General features: G+C 43.2%; 1 long non-coding RNA gene across 1 annotated transcript; it reads left to right on the top strand.

The window, feature by feature from the left end:
* The first annotated feature begins 5533 nt into the window (after positions 1 to 5533).
* Positions 5534 to 10130, top strand: LOC125432384. Its single transcript, XR_007244462.1, has 3 exons — positions 5534 to 5733; positions 6062 to 6216; positions 9978 to 10130. It is a non-coding gene; the product is annotated as an uncharacterized LOC125432384 (long non-coding RNA).
* Positions 10131 to 15119: the final 4989 nt, after the last annotated feature.

The following is a 15119-nucleotide window of genomic DNA, read 5'->3' as shown; positions in this document are numbered from 1 at the left end:
TGGACATACAAAATCCAGTTCACCAATTAGAGCTTGCCACTTATGTGGAGGAGTGGGGAATTGAACCAGGTTCTCCAGATTAGAGCTCACCACTTTTAACCACTACACCACGTGGTTCCCATGTTCAGCTTCCTTTCCTGAAAGACCCTTTAATGCAACTCCTTCCCAGCTCCCCTCATGTCAAGAAAACCATTGTAAACTGTTGTGGCAAGTGGATAAAATGCTTCATCCCGGACCCTGACATAGGTTGGCCCTGCCAGGGATCCTGCAGGGGGCCACTGTGCCATTTAATGGGGTCCTGTGCAAGAGGTATATTGGACCCCCAAGTGTCTTGTATTGTACAAAAAACTCCCTACACACCTACCCATCGCAGTGACAGGGGAAAATGAATTGCTGACCAAACAGCATCTAAGATACACTAGGTACTAATGAAAACAGTGCAGCTGTTATATAACAGGTGTTACCTGAAATTACCCACAGCCTCAATCTAGTTCAAAAAATCATCCTAGACAGTACAGAACAGCAAAGTACACTTCATTCCATGTAATTCTGGGAATGATGCCACAGTACTTATAGACTAGGCATGACCCCAGACATTTGCATTTGGAGAAGAAACACAAAATTAAAACCAGACTTGCACAGGGAGCATTGCTGGCACCTGTTTGATGGTACAGATGTGCCTCAGCATATGGGCATCTCTCCCATGGACCACAAATACTCTGTAGAATCCTGTTTGCCAGAATCTATTTAAAAGCCAATTAAGAACAGAGGAATTTACCAGCATATCCTCCCACACACAGAAAAATAATCTGATGAAAAATTAACCCTGGAGACTCTGTGTCACTGCACAGGTTCCCAGTATGGAAGAGTACAATGGTTTAGAGATGCCAGTCTCCAGGTGGGGCCTGCGGGGGGGCGGGGGGGTCTCTCAGAATTACAGACCATCTCCAGACTAAAGAGGATAGTTCCCCTGGAGAAAATGGGTGCTCTGGAGGGTGGACTCTATGGCATTGTGCCCCAATGTGTAGGTCCCTGTCCTCCACATGGTCCATACCCACATCTCCAGAATTTTCACAGCCTGGATAACGCAACCCTACCCATTATCCCCCACCAGGGGCCAGGGAGGGACCCCTCAACCATATGATGGTCCAACATCAAATATGTTATCTGCACAATTGCCCATTATGGTTAATGTATATCTAGCAGGATTCTCTGTTGTGGAATAACCTTTGCCAGCACTTGCAGTAAAAATAAGCCCGTTATAAACTAGACTAATATCAACAATGAAAGTGCCTAGAGTCTAAGAAGGCTTGACAACAGATTAACAGAACGGGGAGAGAAGAGGGGGAAGAGAGATTTGTTATTTTCTTGCATGTGCAAGTAATCCTCTTTACGCTCTAGTGAGGTTGGTGGCCTGAATTTGTCAAGCTAGAAACACACCATTCTACAGAAAACAACGTAGTCTTAACAGGACTAGGGCGGGGGGAGCTGGGTGAGGTGCTCTTGGGGTCTATGCTCCAAGCCTATAGGGATCTTCAGATTTCAACATTAGTGACCTTTTCATACGTTTTGCACTTTGTCTCACCCTTTTTTATGTCACTTAAAAAAACCTTTTAATGTTTAGGTGGTGCTTCAGAAGCTGGAAGTGGCCCAGGCCTCTCTAGACTTCTGAGAGGGCTTGAACATGAGCTAGGGTTGCCAGCCCCCAGGTGCAACTCCTGGAGTTCTCCCATAATTACAGTTGATCTGCAAAATATAGAGATCAGTTCACCCAGAGAAAATAGCAGCTTCCAAGGGCATCTTCTATGGCATACCTTCCCCTCCCCCAAATCCACCTTCCCCAGCTTTGTCCCCAAATCTCCAAGGAATTTCCCCATTTGGAATTGGCACCCCTTAGCATGAGCCTTAGAAAATCATGAAGGCTCAAATACATGGTAATTAAGTAATGAATGAAATTGTGTGTGTATATTCTGTCAAATCACAGCCAATTTACTGCAAGGGGCTTTCAAGGCAATTAAGAAGCACAGGTGATTTGCCACCACCTTCCTCTGCAGAGTCTTTGGCCATCTATGCACTTGTGGTCTCCTTTGCATTGAACATACATGGCCTTCAGGATGAATTCTTAGTTACATGCATATTTTCCCCTTTCCAGACTTCATCATACTGTCAGATCAGAGAATCCCCACAGTTTCCAAAAACAGTTAATGTTTGATTTTTTTTCTCTTCTTTCGCAGGGAAAGTGAAGGAGAAGCTATGCACTTGTGGTCTCCTTTGCATTGAACATACATGGCCTTCAGGATGAATTCTTAGTTACATGCATATTTTCCCCTTTCCAGACTTCATCATACTGTCAGATCAGAGAATCCCCACAGTTTCCAAAAACAGTTAATGTTTGATTTTTTTTCTCTTCTTTCGCAGGGAAAGTGAAGGAGAAGCTTTCTTTGGACTTTCTTGCTCCTCCCCACCTTTTCATGCCTACATAAAACAGTGTTTCCCACTCTTTGGACCACCATTTCAGAATGATCAGAAGGGCTTTTAAAAAAACTCCTAAGGTTTATCAGTGGAGTGATAGGCCTTGAAACTGACATAAAATCGACCAGTTCTAGCAAAGTAATGCTAGATCAAAGATGGTGTCTTATGTTGGTCATGAACCTCACCATAATTGGTGAGCTTCCCACTCAGGAGCAGCCCCATCAAGGCCCCACACCATTGGCAGTGGCCCACAGTGGCTCCCATGAAACCACCCCCAGGGGGCGGGAGGCAGAGCTGCAGCAGCAAGCCATCCTCCCTTTCCCTGGCCCAGAGAAACATGAGCAGGCCCACCTGGGTGACTGGAGGAGTGAGCAGCTGCAAGGGGGCGAGGCATGGAGGCAAGGAGCTGGCGCAGTGGCCAGCTGTGGGGAGGCAGGGTCAGAGCGCATGCTGGAGCTAACAGTCCTGCTGAAGACAGGCTAGAATGGAACATGGCTCTTGGTGTCCAGGCAGCAGAGGGAGGGGTCGGGGAAGGGACTACAGCAGGAGGTGAGGCCAATGAGGGAAGGAACCAGTGGGGCTAAGGAAGGGCAGACCCATTCCTGACCCTGAGGCCCAGATTGGGGGCAGGGTAGACTGGGACTGGAGGAAGGGATGATAAGAAGGGGAGAGGTGTGGGGCAATGAGGAAACTGCTGGCTGAGAATCCCTGAGCTGGGGAACCTAACATGGGAGGGAAAGGCTGTTAGTGAGACCTCCTCCCTTGCTTCCAAGGCCCTCAGGACCCCTAGGGAGCTGGCAGAAATGGCTAGGGCAGAGGACGGCAAGGCTGCTGCAGAGGTGGGTGTTGCCACAGATGACAATAACCACCACCACCACCACAACAACAAAAGGCAACAGGCTACCCCTCCCCCAATGGAGTTTGCACAGAAACAGCAAGGAAGCAGGTGCCAGGCAAAATGGCAAACTGGTTCAACTAAGGACATTGTGCAGAAGTAGAATCCCTGTGCAAACAAAAAACACAAAGCAGATAGTCACAGGGTAAGTCACACATGCACAAATGGCCCTCATTGGTGTCTCCTATTCAAGTACCAAACCTTCTCAGCTTCCAAGATCTGACAAGATTGGGCTATTCCATGCTGCCTTCCCTTTCTATGAATGAAATTAGCAGATATTAAATTATTGACACTACATTAAGTCCACTTTCCAAAGAAGCTATTTTCTCCAGGTGAACTGACTTCTCTGTTGCTTGGAGGTCAGTTGTAAAGCAGGAGATCTCAAATTACTACCTGGATGTTGGCACCCTATGAGTAGGAGAGGTTGCAAAAGCAAATTCTTGAGGAGAAATTGCAATGATCTTGCCCTTGTCCCTGGGCAAGGTAAGAGTACTGGGCCTGGCCAAATCTGGGGAAATCAACCCATGGAAGTTTTGCAGCTCAGTCCCCTAAGGCTTTGAAGGGTCAGATTGAGCATGTGAAGTGAGCTGTACCTGTTTCAGGCAGTAGTGTGACCTAATGACCACTGCTTAGTCCTGGTGAGTCTCCACCTGCCATAGAAAACTCTTATGATGTTCCACTGCCCCCTAGTGGAACCACAGTGATTCATTAATCATTGTTTCTATACAACTGATGTTAAGATTGCAGGTTCACAGATGAATAAGCCCTGAACAAGATTCTTCTAGCCCTATGCATGGTTACACTGCAATGTTCATGTAGCAGTAGCTCCTTGATACCAGTCAGATATCATAGTCATAATTTAGGATATGGCTGTTCCATTTTTGTTTTGTTTTAAAATACATAATATCGCCCAGAATATGTTATGAACAAATGGCATTTTTTCTCGAATAGGTTCCCCGGTCAGTTCCCAGGCCTGTTTCTGTGTCTGCCATGAAGGTAAGCATATTAAAAGTCAATTTACTTGCACATCGACTCCCCAGCGTGCCAAGGAGAGCTGTCCCTTTAAGAATGGTTTGCAACAGCTTGGACAAAAGACCCCCTTCTGTCCCTTTTATAGTGACTTAAGGTGGTGATTTCCTAAATGAGGCTCCATGCCATGAAATGCTTCACCTCTTGTTTTTGTGCAATATTTAATGAACATGTTATTTTTTCCCCTTTCAGGCTGCTAGTAACCCTAATCCATCTTGTCTTGTTTTGTGTATATCATGCACCCACACAGCACAGAAACAAATGGGGACAGAACAAGTCAAAAAAAGAAAATGCGTTTCAACAAAATAGGCAGACCCTTAGAAAGCAGAGTTTAGATACTATGGCCTATTACACACAAGGTGTTTGATGCATGGTGGAGGCAAATGTCTTCCATGGCAAGATTTCTTGTATGGACATATTTCCTCTAGCCCCACTTTCACTTTCACCTTTCTCCATGGCAAGTGAGACCACTTGCAGCATGATTTTAATTTTACTTCACCACCAGAGTAGGATAGATTTGTTAGTGAGCTCAGCTTTGCCCTGGACCTTTTCCCTCTGTCCATGGCTAGCCTTCCCCCTGCCTTGCACTGCTTTTTATGCGTTCTCCCTCACTTCCCTTCTGTGCTGCTGTCTCCTTCCTGCTTCTCCAAATGCTCTTATTGATATATCGATATTATGGTAACAAAGAATTGGCATTTGGTGCACCCCTCTTGTGTTCCATCAGAGGTGCACACCTACCCACCAGCAGCTGCTTTCCTTCCCTCTTTTCCTTCCTGTCCCCTCCCACAGCAGGACAAGACTCTACAGCCTGGGAGCCTGGACTCTAGTTGCCAGCTCAGAAGAGAGTGCATTGGATGCCGGCCCTCTATGCTCCCTGGCAGCCTGCTCTGCTCTCCGGCACCAGCTGTCAGCCTCATCCAGGCTGGTTGGCTTCTTCCTGCTTGGCAGAATAAGCAGTGCTCTGCAGAGTGACAACGATGCCTGGGGAAAGGGGACGTAGTCAGAACTCCCCCACCCAAATCAGAGCTTCTGCAAAATGCAAAAATAAAAGGAAGGGGGTGAAATCCAACCCCATATGCAAGGGGACAAGCCTTTATTTTAAAACAAGCCAGAGAGATGGGGGGAGGGGAAGGGAAGTGAGGAGGAAAGAATATCAGCTCTGGTATTGGAACTTCCCAATGTAATGAGCTCTGTGCCTTTAAGGCTGTTGATGGGTGTAATTAAGAGAATCAGAAGAGGTCAAAAGACAAACTGTGATGGAATTTTTGTCATGGGTAGCAGCATCATTCAAACAGAAAAACGCAAAGAGAGCCCACTATGCAGATAATAGTGCCAAGGTAAGCGTCCATGCATAATCCGCCTATATGCTATAGGGTTGCATTGCCAACTGATCAATTTTTACAGGAGTGATCGATATTTCTCATTTCTGACCAGTTGCCAGATGAGTTTTTTTATAATGCAGAAAATAAGAGAAATGTTTTTAAATGTACCATGTCCTTTAAATCAAGGGAATTTGCTGTGTTGCATCTTTAAGGTCCTTGTATTCTAGACTTGCATCCAATTTAAATAATAATTTTTTGTCTAAGGGTTTCTTGTGCCTCCGAAGCAGTTTCTTTAAGCATGTTTCTGTCTTTGGCTGCTTTTTCTGCTTTCGTTTCCCTGTAGATAGCGCCTCAATCAGAAACAGAAATGTTGGAAAAAGCAAGAGAGAAAGTTGGCTTTACCCCTTGACTTCTCAGCTTTATTCCTGGATGTATGGATTTGACCCCACTGAGCCTCTTCCACCGTACTGATCTGACTTCTGGATGGATGGAGCCTGGGTTGGTTTCCACCTCTTGCTAGTCTTGTGCCTTGCAAGCATTGGCAATCTTAGTTGCAGGCCTGTTAAAATTATCCTTAATTGCCTAGCAAAAATGATGGGACCATGTTGTTGCTTACTGAGTGTGGGCTGCCTAAAAATGGATGCCATAGTAATTCTAGCAGTAGGGGCAACCAGTTATTTGTAACATTCATCCACCATGTTAGCATCCTTTCTCAACCACTGGGAAATCTGGTGAAATAAGTGTGACCTCACTGAATTACAACTGGAGGCTAAAAAAGACCGAACCTCTAGATTCAAATCACCATGGAATTGACTTTTGAACAACTAACATATGGTAATCTGGGTAATTCCAGTCTTTGACATGCGTGGTTCCCCTGTCCAGGAAGTTGTGAAGAAAACTGCAGATGCTGCTATTTCTCAGCTTCTCAGCCATCATTGAGGACAGGGTCATTCAAGGGGAACAGTTTTTTTTCATAGGCATTGTGTTACTATAAACATAGCATTTTCAGGAAGTGAGAGTCAAGTGCTCTTGAAAAGAAAGTAGGTTTCAGTCATTACAAGTCCTTGATTTATATGGACACTCTCAGCTTTCCTGTGAGTCTTTTTCTTCGCTTTTTCTTCTGTTATTGAGGCCACAGACTCAGATATGTGACCTATATGGATGAATAAATGACACAGTAGTGGCTGTCAAATCTAGCACCTCTGTGACATATGGGAAGTCCTCTTAAAACCCAGAAATTGTTTTTTTTCCCCAAACAGGGTTTTTTCTGTGCAAATTAAAACTGAATTCAGTTAGCTGTTTTACCTTAATAACTCAAAAATAGACAGTCTAAAAATGAATGCCAAAATGCAACTTTTGCAACATGGGCCTGCATTTTAATTTATTTGTAGCTTGAGTTTGGGTTTTGAGTTATGACTTTACAATAAAATACGGTATGTTTTGTTTATGTGTGTGTGTGTGGGGGGGGGGGGGATCTGAAGCTCTCCATGGCCTTCCAGCTGGTTGCTCTCCACTGCTCTCTTTATTGACCCCATGGGGCCTACATAGCCTCAAAAATAGAGAGGAGAGAAGTTTCCCACACCTTATGTCTTTCCTTCTTCTCTCAGGCCTCCAACTTGTAGCCTGGCGTGCATGATTTGGCTTCTGCCTGGTCCCTTTTTGGTCCTCCCAAACTTGCATGAGAAACTTGCAACCAAAAGGCATGGGCTGATAGCAGGGCGATTTCTTGGGCTCACATACTCCCTTCCTGTATTTGACCACATAGGGCTTTTATGTGGTATTTGACCACAGTTTTGAGAGGAAGATGGGCATGTGATGCCTGCAAGGTATGAGCTATGGTGCCTGCTGAAAGGCTCGAATTGGGAGGCTGATATTGCCAATAAATCTCTAGAGAGGTCTCATCATGAGGTCTTCTCTTGTTTCTGGTCAGCTTCCACCCTTGCTGTTGGCACTGAAGTAAATACAGGGTTTGCTTTTTCTTTTAGGGAAGACTAATAGTAATTGTTCTGTGCCAGTTGGAGTTTCCAAATTGTCCTCAAAAGCAGGCACATATATGAAACACCTACCTCTGTAACACATTGCTCAGAAAGGGCCAAAAACGGATGACGTCTAGTTTAGAATGGTAATCTGAAAAGACTTTTTCTGTAATCACTACACCATACAGCAACGTCCTGTTTCTAGAAAGGCAGCAGGGTAAAGTTTAACAGGAACAGCTGCTACAGGGATGTTTGGTTTGGATACAGAAGGGTGAGAATGTGATTAAGGCCTATCAGCTGGTTGCAGCAGGCACACACTTGCCTTAACTAATATGATATTAAAGATTTCAGATGAAGAATCTTTCATCCTAAGAAGAATATTCTATCATAGTCAAGAACATATGTTCAATACAGATTTCTCTTGCTTGATCTAACTTTTTAGTATTACGGCAATTTGTATTGTGCCAACACTAACTGCGCTGAATCAACTGCGAACATTTCTTTGGGTTTCATAAGGGATTAGCACCTCTTACTTAGGTTGGCTTCTTTCTTTTCTCTCCTGTTTTAGGCTTAAATGATGTACAGTTGCTTCTGTTTCAAAGCCAAGGTCATATGGCCCAATCTTCCTGGAGCTGTATAACTTCAGAAAGCAGATGTGGGGGGGATCATGTGCTCAAATGTTGCTATATGGAATCCCAGCACATGGAACATCAGTACATTGAGAGATAATATACAGATAGGTTAGCTTTACATTGGCTCAGGGGAAACATGATTTTCCACCATGTGTTGATTTCAGACAAGCTGGTTTTCACATTTCAGCACATGAAGCTTCCTTATACTGAATCACACTATCAGTCCATCAGTGTTGATATGGTCTATTCAGATTGGTCACATGTCTCCAAATCTCTCACATCACCTTTTCCCTTGTCCATTTTAACTGGAGATGCTGGGGACTGAATCTGTGACCTTCTTCATGTAAAGCAGCACTTCCACTGAGGCACAGTCCCTGCCCACTGATTTAATAAAGTAATGGTCCCAGAAGGACTATACTATGTATGTTTATGGGTATATCTGAACAGTCTCTTGGGGTCAGTTCCTATGCTGTTGGGGAAGACTAGGTATTACTTTGCCATTCTGTGGTTTCCAGAACCCAAGCATAATTTCTTGACTCCCCAATACAAACTTATGAGCCCTATCTTGCACACAGTCCTAATCTCAAAATATAAAATTGTGGGTCCTGCAAACAGCATGAGAGCCAGTGTGGGGTAGTGCTTAAGTATAGTAGACTTTAATCTGGAGAATCAGGTTTGATACCCAACTCCCTCACAGGAAGCCCACCTCACAAGCAGCCTGTTGCGTGTGTGGAGAGTGGGGGGGAGAATGTGATTGTAAGCCGCTTTGAGACTTCTTACAATAGAGATAGTATTAATGGTTGCCACAAAACCCAGGATAATCAACAGGGACATGTTCCTGGTGTTGTTCTCCCAGAGCAGGTAACCCATTAGGATGACGGAGAGTTTTGGTGACAGTTCCAGGCATGAGGTCAAACTAACATAGGTATAAAAAAACTGTTTCATCCAAGAAATTCTGGCAGTGGTCATCATTCATTCAAGCACTTGACCCAGGAGGGAATATTAACTACTGGATCATTGCTATCCTTTAAGGATCTAAAGGAGTTTGAGCACTGAAATGAACTTCTGGACTTGCTGGACTTCCCCAAGCAACTTTTCCAAGTCACTGTTCTGTAGCAACTGATCAGTCAATAATAACTAGATGGAGCTCTGATAACATTTGGAAATTCTATTGAGAGGGTGACCAGTGACCCAGACTGAGGCAATAGTTTCCATGTTGTGAAATATGCAAGCAATTTTTATTTGTAAAATGCTTTGCATGAATGTCCCAGCAAGTTACCAAATCTTATAAAATTGGGAATAAGTCATCAGTTGACAAACTGAGCCTGATAGATATATCAGCAGTTTAAAATACGCCTTATAATTATATATAAAATTGTGTGTGTGTGTGTGTGTGTGTGTGTGTATGTGTGTGTGTGTGTGTGTGTGTGTGTGTATGTGTGGGTATGTATGTATGTATGTATAATGTATGGAGTTCGACACACATCACTAAGCACAAATGGAAATAATTAAAAGTGGTACATTACAGGTAGAAGGACAGACCTAAGGAAGCATTTAAACCAGTTGGTTGTAAAATTAGTAATCTGTAGATGAACAAAAAACCTTTGCAGTTCAAATTGGATGTTGATTTGTGTGTCTATTTTGTCAACAGTTGTCAAGACGCAAAATTGGAGAGATTCAGACTTATGCTTCTTCTGTGTGAAATGCTCCACAAGGGGTGCCTCCATAACCCCATTTTGGATCTGTGATGAAAGTTCTGTTATTCATATCTTTATGCTTCTTGAAGTTTGACCAGTATAAAATAAATTGCATTCACATTTTATATACTAAAAAACACTTTTGGCGTTACAATTTGAACTGTTTCAGTTTTTTTAAAAAACAATAATGTTCTGAGATAATAATGAGAAAACTCAGCAATGAAGGAATAAGAGGGGAAGTCCTCCTATGGATTAAAAACTGGTTGAGAAACAGGAAACAAAGAGTGGGTGTAAATGGGAAGTTCTCACAATGGAGAGATAGCCGGTGAGGTGTCCCACAAGGATCCACGTTTGGGACCAGTGCTCTTTAACCTATTCATAAATGACCTGGAAGTAGGGGTGGGTAGCGTGGTGGCCAAGTTTGCAGATGATACCAAATTATGTAGGGTGGTGAGAACCACAAAGGATTGCGAAGAGCTCCAAGCGGACCTTGATAAATTAGGTGAGTGGGCCCAGAAATGGCAAATGCAGTTCAATGTAGCAAAATGTAAAGTGATGCACATAGGGGCAAAAAATCCAAACTTCACATACACGCTACAGGGGTCAGTGCTATCAGTCACAGACCAGGAAAGGGATTTAGGCATCTTAGTTGATAGTTCCATGGGAATGTCAACTCAATGCATGGCAGCTGTAAAAAAGGCAAACTCTATGCTGGGGATCATTAGAAAAGGAATTGAGAATAAAACTGCAAAGATTGTCATGCCCTTATATAAAGCAGTGGTGCGACCGCACTTGGAGTACTGTGTCCAGTTCTGGTCGCCGCATCTCAAAAAAAGGATATTGAGGAGATAGAAAAAGTGCAGAGAAAGGGCAACAAGGATGATTGAGGGACTGGAGCACCTTCCCTATGAGGAGAGGCTGCAGCGTTTGGGACTCTTTAGTTTGGAGAGGAGGCGGCTGAGGGGGGATATGATTGAAGTCTACAAAATTATGCATGGGGTCGAAAATGTTGACAGAGAGAAATTTTTCTCTCTTTCTCACAATACTAGAACCAGGGGGCATTCATTGAAAATGCTGGGGGGAAGAATTAGGACTAATAAAAGGAAACACTTCTTCACGCAATGTGTGATTGGTGTTTGGAATATGCTGCCACAGGAGGTGGTGATGGCCACTAACCTGGATAGCTTTAAAAGGGGCTTGGACAGATTTATGGAGGAGAAGTCGATTTATGGCAACCAATCTTGATCCTCCTTGATCTGAGATTGCAAATGCCTTAACAGACCAGGTGATCGGGAGCAACAGCCGCAGAAGGCCATTGCGTTCACATCCTACATGTGAGCTCCCAAAGGCACCTGGTGGGCCACTGCGAGTAGCAGAGAGCTGGACTAGATGGACTTTGGTCTGATCCAGCTGGCTTGTTCTTATGTTCTTATGTTCTTATGTTCTTGTGGAATGTTGATCTCTTTGCACTCATCCTCTAGTGGAATGGCTGCATATGAGAGACACAACTGCTGTGGGAGGTACGCAACTGTGCCATTAATTGTTGCATGGCAATCAGACATTTGGGAAGAGGAGGAAAAGGAAGAGGGAACCGGCAACACAGGGCCGAGGGAGGAAGAAAGGCAGGTGCGGTCACTCAAAGTTCCCCCGTTCTGGTGGCCGCCATTAACCCTTGCGTGGTGATGCAGGCATCTGGGAAGAGGAGGACAAGGAGGAAGCTGGTGATGTAGAGCCAAGGGGGAAGGAGGAGCTGGTCTCCTCTATGGACACCGTTAGCTTGTTCATACAATGGGCTTTACTGCTTGTGTGTGTGTGTGTGTGTGTGTGTGTGTGTGTGTGTGTTTGTGTGTGCTCCTGTGTAAATCAGCAGTTTTATGCATATAAACATTTTAAACTGGAATAATATCTAGGGAAGGTTTAAATCATATACCTAATCTATTCTTCATTTATACTCTACTTTTCTTCCCAATGGTTACTCACCTAAGGTCACCAAGCAATCTTACATGGGGATTTGAATCTGGATCTCTAATACCAGAACCACTATATCCCATTGGCTGCCAACCTAAAAAGGAAATGGTCAATCTGCTTATATATTTGATTTATATCCTGCCCTACTCGGCAACACCAGGCTCAAGGCAGCATACCACATGTATAAAACAATATACTAATGCATATAAGGTCAAAACTGTACCAGTCCTCAATAAAATAAAATATAAAATAGCAAACACATCTATAAAAACTCCTCCGGCCCAGTTTGGGTACATGAACTCTTATTCAAATGTCCAGCTGTGGTTAAGTTTAAGAGGGGGAGTCACACAAGATGGTAGTGTGTTGGAATTGCATTGGTTCTTGTGAGGAGGCCATGATGCAGGAGAATGGGAAATTATTTCTAGGGCTGGCAGGACAGCGGGTGGCAAAGTGCCACTGCCCCAGGGGGACCAGGTTGGTATTTGGGGCAGGGGGAGGCCATGCAGGGAAATGAGAGGCTTTTTCCAGGGCCAGTGGGTCAATGAGCGACAAAATCCCACTTCCCTGGCGGGCCTAGGTTGCTCTTTGGGACAGTGGGGGGGGGGAGGCTGGGCAGGGGATTGGTTGGAATGTTGGGATGACAAACTTCCCACTAATGGGTGCATGCTGATTGGTGAGAAGTGAGCTGTTGCGACATTCCATCCTTTACTCAACTATGTGTTAGGATTTTAAAATGTGGGTGAGTTTGTGGCTGAAATGCGCCTGGAATAAAAAATCTCCCAATTCATACTCAGTTCTGATATTATATGCCTGGATTTCAGGTAAGTAGAACCACTTCACAAATGCACAATCCACTTCAGATAGTTTAGCATACCAAGAGGTTTAAGATGCATGCATAATTCAACCTGTTTTGATGGGAAGAAAATAAAATCTGCCCTCACCCCCAGTACACTAATTTTAATCTTCTTTATGTTTAGCATCTGGATGAAAGAAAGTAGTCCAACATGGTTTTTGCAGACAGTGAATTGTTTATTTTAATAAAACTAGACAGTTGTTTTTGCTTATATATCACAGAAGAGAAAACCCAAGAGCACAGTATTATTTTTGCACATCGATTTCATAGCCTTTGAAGTTTTGTTGAGACAGGTATCAAGGACTACAAGAGATATCTCTTTTCCTCCAAATAACATCTAAGACAATGCAGAGCATGACATCAGCTCATCCTGTTTCCTGCCCTCTGCCCCTAGCAGCCAATGAGGCATCAGCGAGACACAAAACATAATGATATCACATTTAATGTTAGACATTAAAAAGATGGTGACAAGCTATAAACCTGGCCTGGGATAATATGGTACATTTTTTCTATGCTCACAGCTTTTACGGGTGTTGAACAATTGACTGTATATTGGGGCAAAAGCGGTTCTAAAGGTGTATGCATCTGGTGATTCTGAAGAGGGGAAGTACATCATTAGGATATAACCATGTCCCAGGATTTACATGTGTTTCCATTGTAATCCAATCGCTAAGAACACATCAAAGCAGTCTTGGAGGTGGATGCTGCTTTTTCAACTATATGTTCCCCTGAGGCAACAGCCTGTAAGCAATCCTTTCCCTGAGCTGCCAAATAATGTTGGGAAATGTATTTGAAAATTTCAGTTGACATCATGAAACAGTAATTTAGGCACTTAGGAAAATAAACTGTCCTCCCATGCTCTTTCGATAAGGCTTGTTTTAAGATTCCATTATAGGGAATGGAATGCAGTTCTGACTTATTAGGAAAGCTGATTGCTGGGCAAATTTCCCACACTGTGTAATGCTGAGCGTATTTGCATGTAATTTGCTCTCCATGACTTTGAAGTGATGAAAGGGAGAGATTCCTTTGCAGGAGAATTGTTTTCTTTGCATCCAACGATTCCAGTCCAAAGCCAGTAATTTATATTTCATTTGTTCTGAATGAGGTACAGTAGAGGTTTACACATAGAGTCATAATAAATTAAGCAAATATAAAATGCCATGTAAAATACAATGCAATAATTATGTACAAGCACAAAATCAACACACAACCAACTGTACGGAATGACTTACAGTGCAATTTTGAGCAGAGTTTTCTGCAGTGGAGTTAGAATGATGTAACTGTGCTTAGGATGTTAAGTAGTATACATTTCCATCTGGATCTAAAGTCATATCTAATCAGTTCATTGAAGTTGGAGAGACATCTAGTTATACATCCATTTGCAATAGCTGAGCACATTATAGCCTTCTATTGAACTGGGGGGCATTGCAACTTGCCCCCTGCAGGAGTAAAAAATCGTGGAAGTGAGGTTTTTTTTTAAAATCCTTGGTTCTTTTATTTTATTTCCTTTTTATGATAGCATCTCGAGATATATTCCAAGCACTTCATTTTTATGAGAGTTAGAAACATTTCAGCTGAAGGAATTGTGTATGCTGTGTTTGGCTTTTGTGGCTGTTCATATTATGTAATTTCTTCAGATAGGAATTTGTTTTCTATTAATTGATGCATATGGAAAAACCTCAAAGAATGGATCATTTATATAATTTATCCCCAGGCAATTGCATGATCATCCTCCACCCCCAGGAATTCTAGTTGCAGATTGAATCATCGTTGGCTTGTGTACTGTATGTTTCATACTGTCTGTTTCCACCTTTTATGAGGTTCAACAATGAGAATCATGCAATTGGTTGAACCAAAGAGTAAATACAGAGCTCACAAAACTGAATTTTCCTATGTCTAACCTCTTTCTGCAGCTTGCTGCCACCATCATACTTTCCACGGGGATCAAGGAACTCACAGTATCAGTCCTGGATATGTGATAGAACTTACAGTGAGGATTGAAGGAACTGGGAAATATAACCCTGCTCTTCCACTGCACTTGGTTCCATATTAACATCAAGTTGGGTGGATTAAGGATAGAATTAATTTTACAGTTCAATAATTCTAGGCTTCTCAATAATCCAATGTGGGCAAATCCCCAAAGTTGTAGTAGCTGGCATTTTGGCATGTCATTTGATGAAAAATGGGATCAGGAATGTTGCTGTGCAGCAGTGAAATTTCACCTGTATATCAAAGGCTGTGCTTTCATGTGCCAAAATATGGTAGTATTTTAGTT

Source organism: Sphaerodactylus townsendi, linkage group LG05 (assembly GCF_021028975.2).
Source record: "Sphaerodactylus townsendi isolate TG3544 linkage group LG05, MPM_Stown_v2.3, whole genome shotgun sequence".
Lineage (NCBI taxonomy): Eukaryota > Metazoa > Chordata > Lepidosauria > Squamata > Sphaerodactylidae > Sphaerodactylus > Sphaerodactylus townsendi.
Note: the sequence above shows the minus strand (reverse complement) of the source record. Positions and strands in the feature narration are given on the sequence as shown.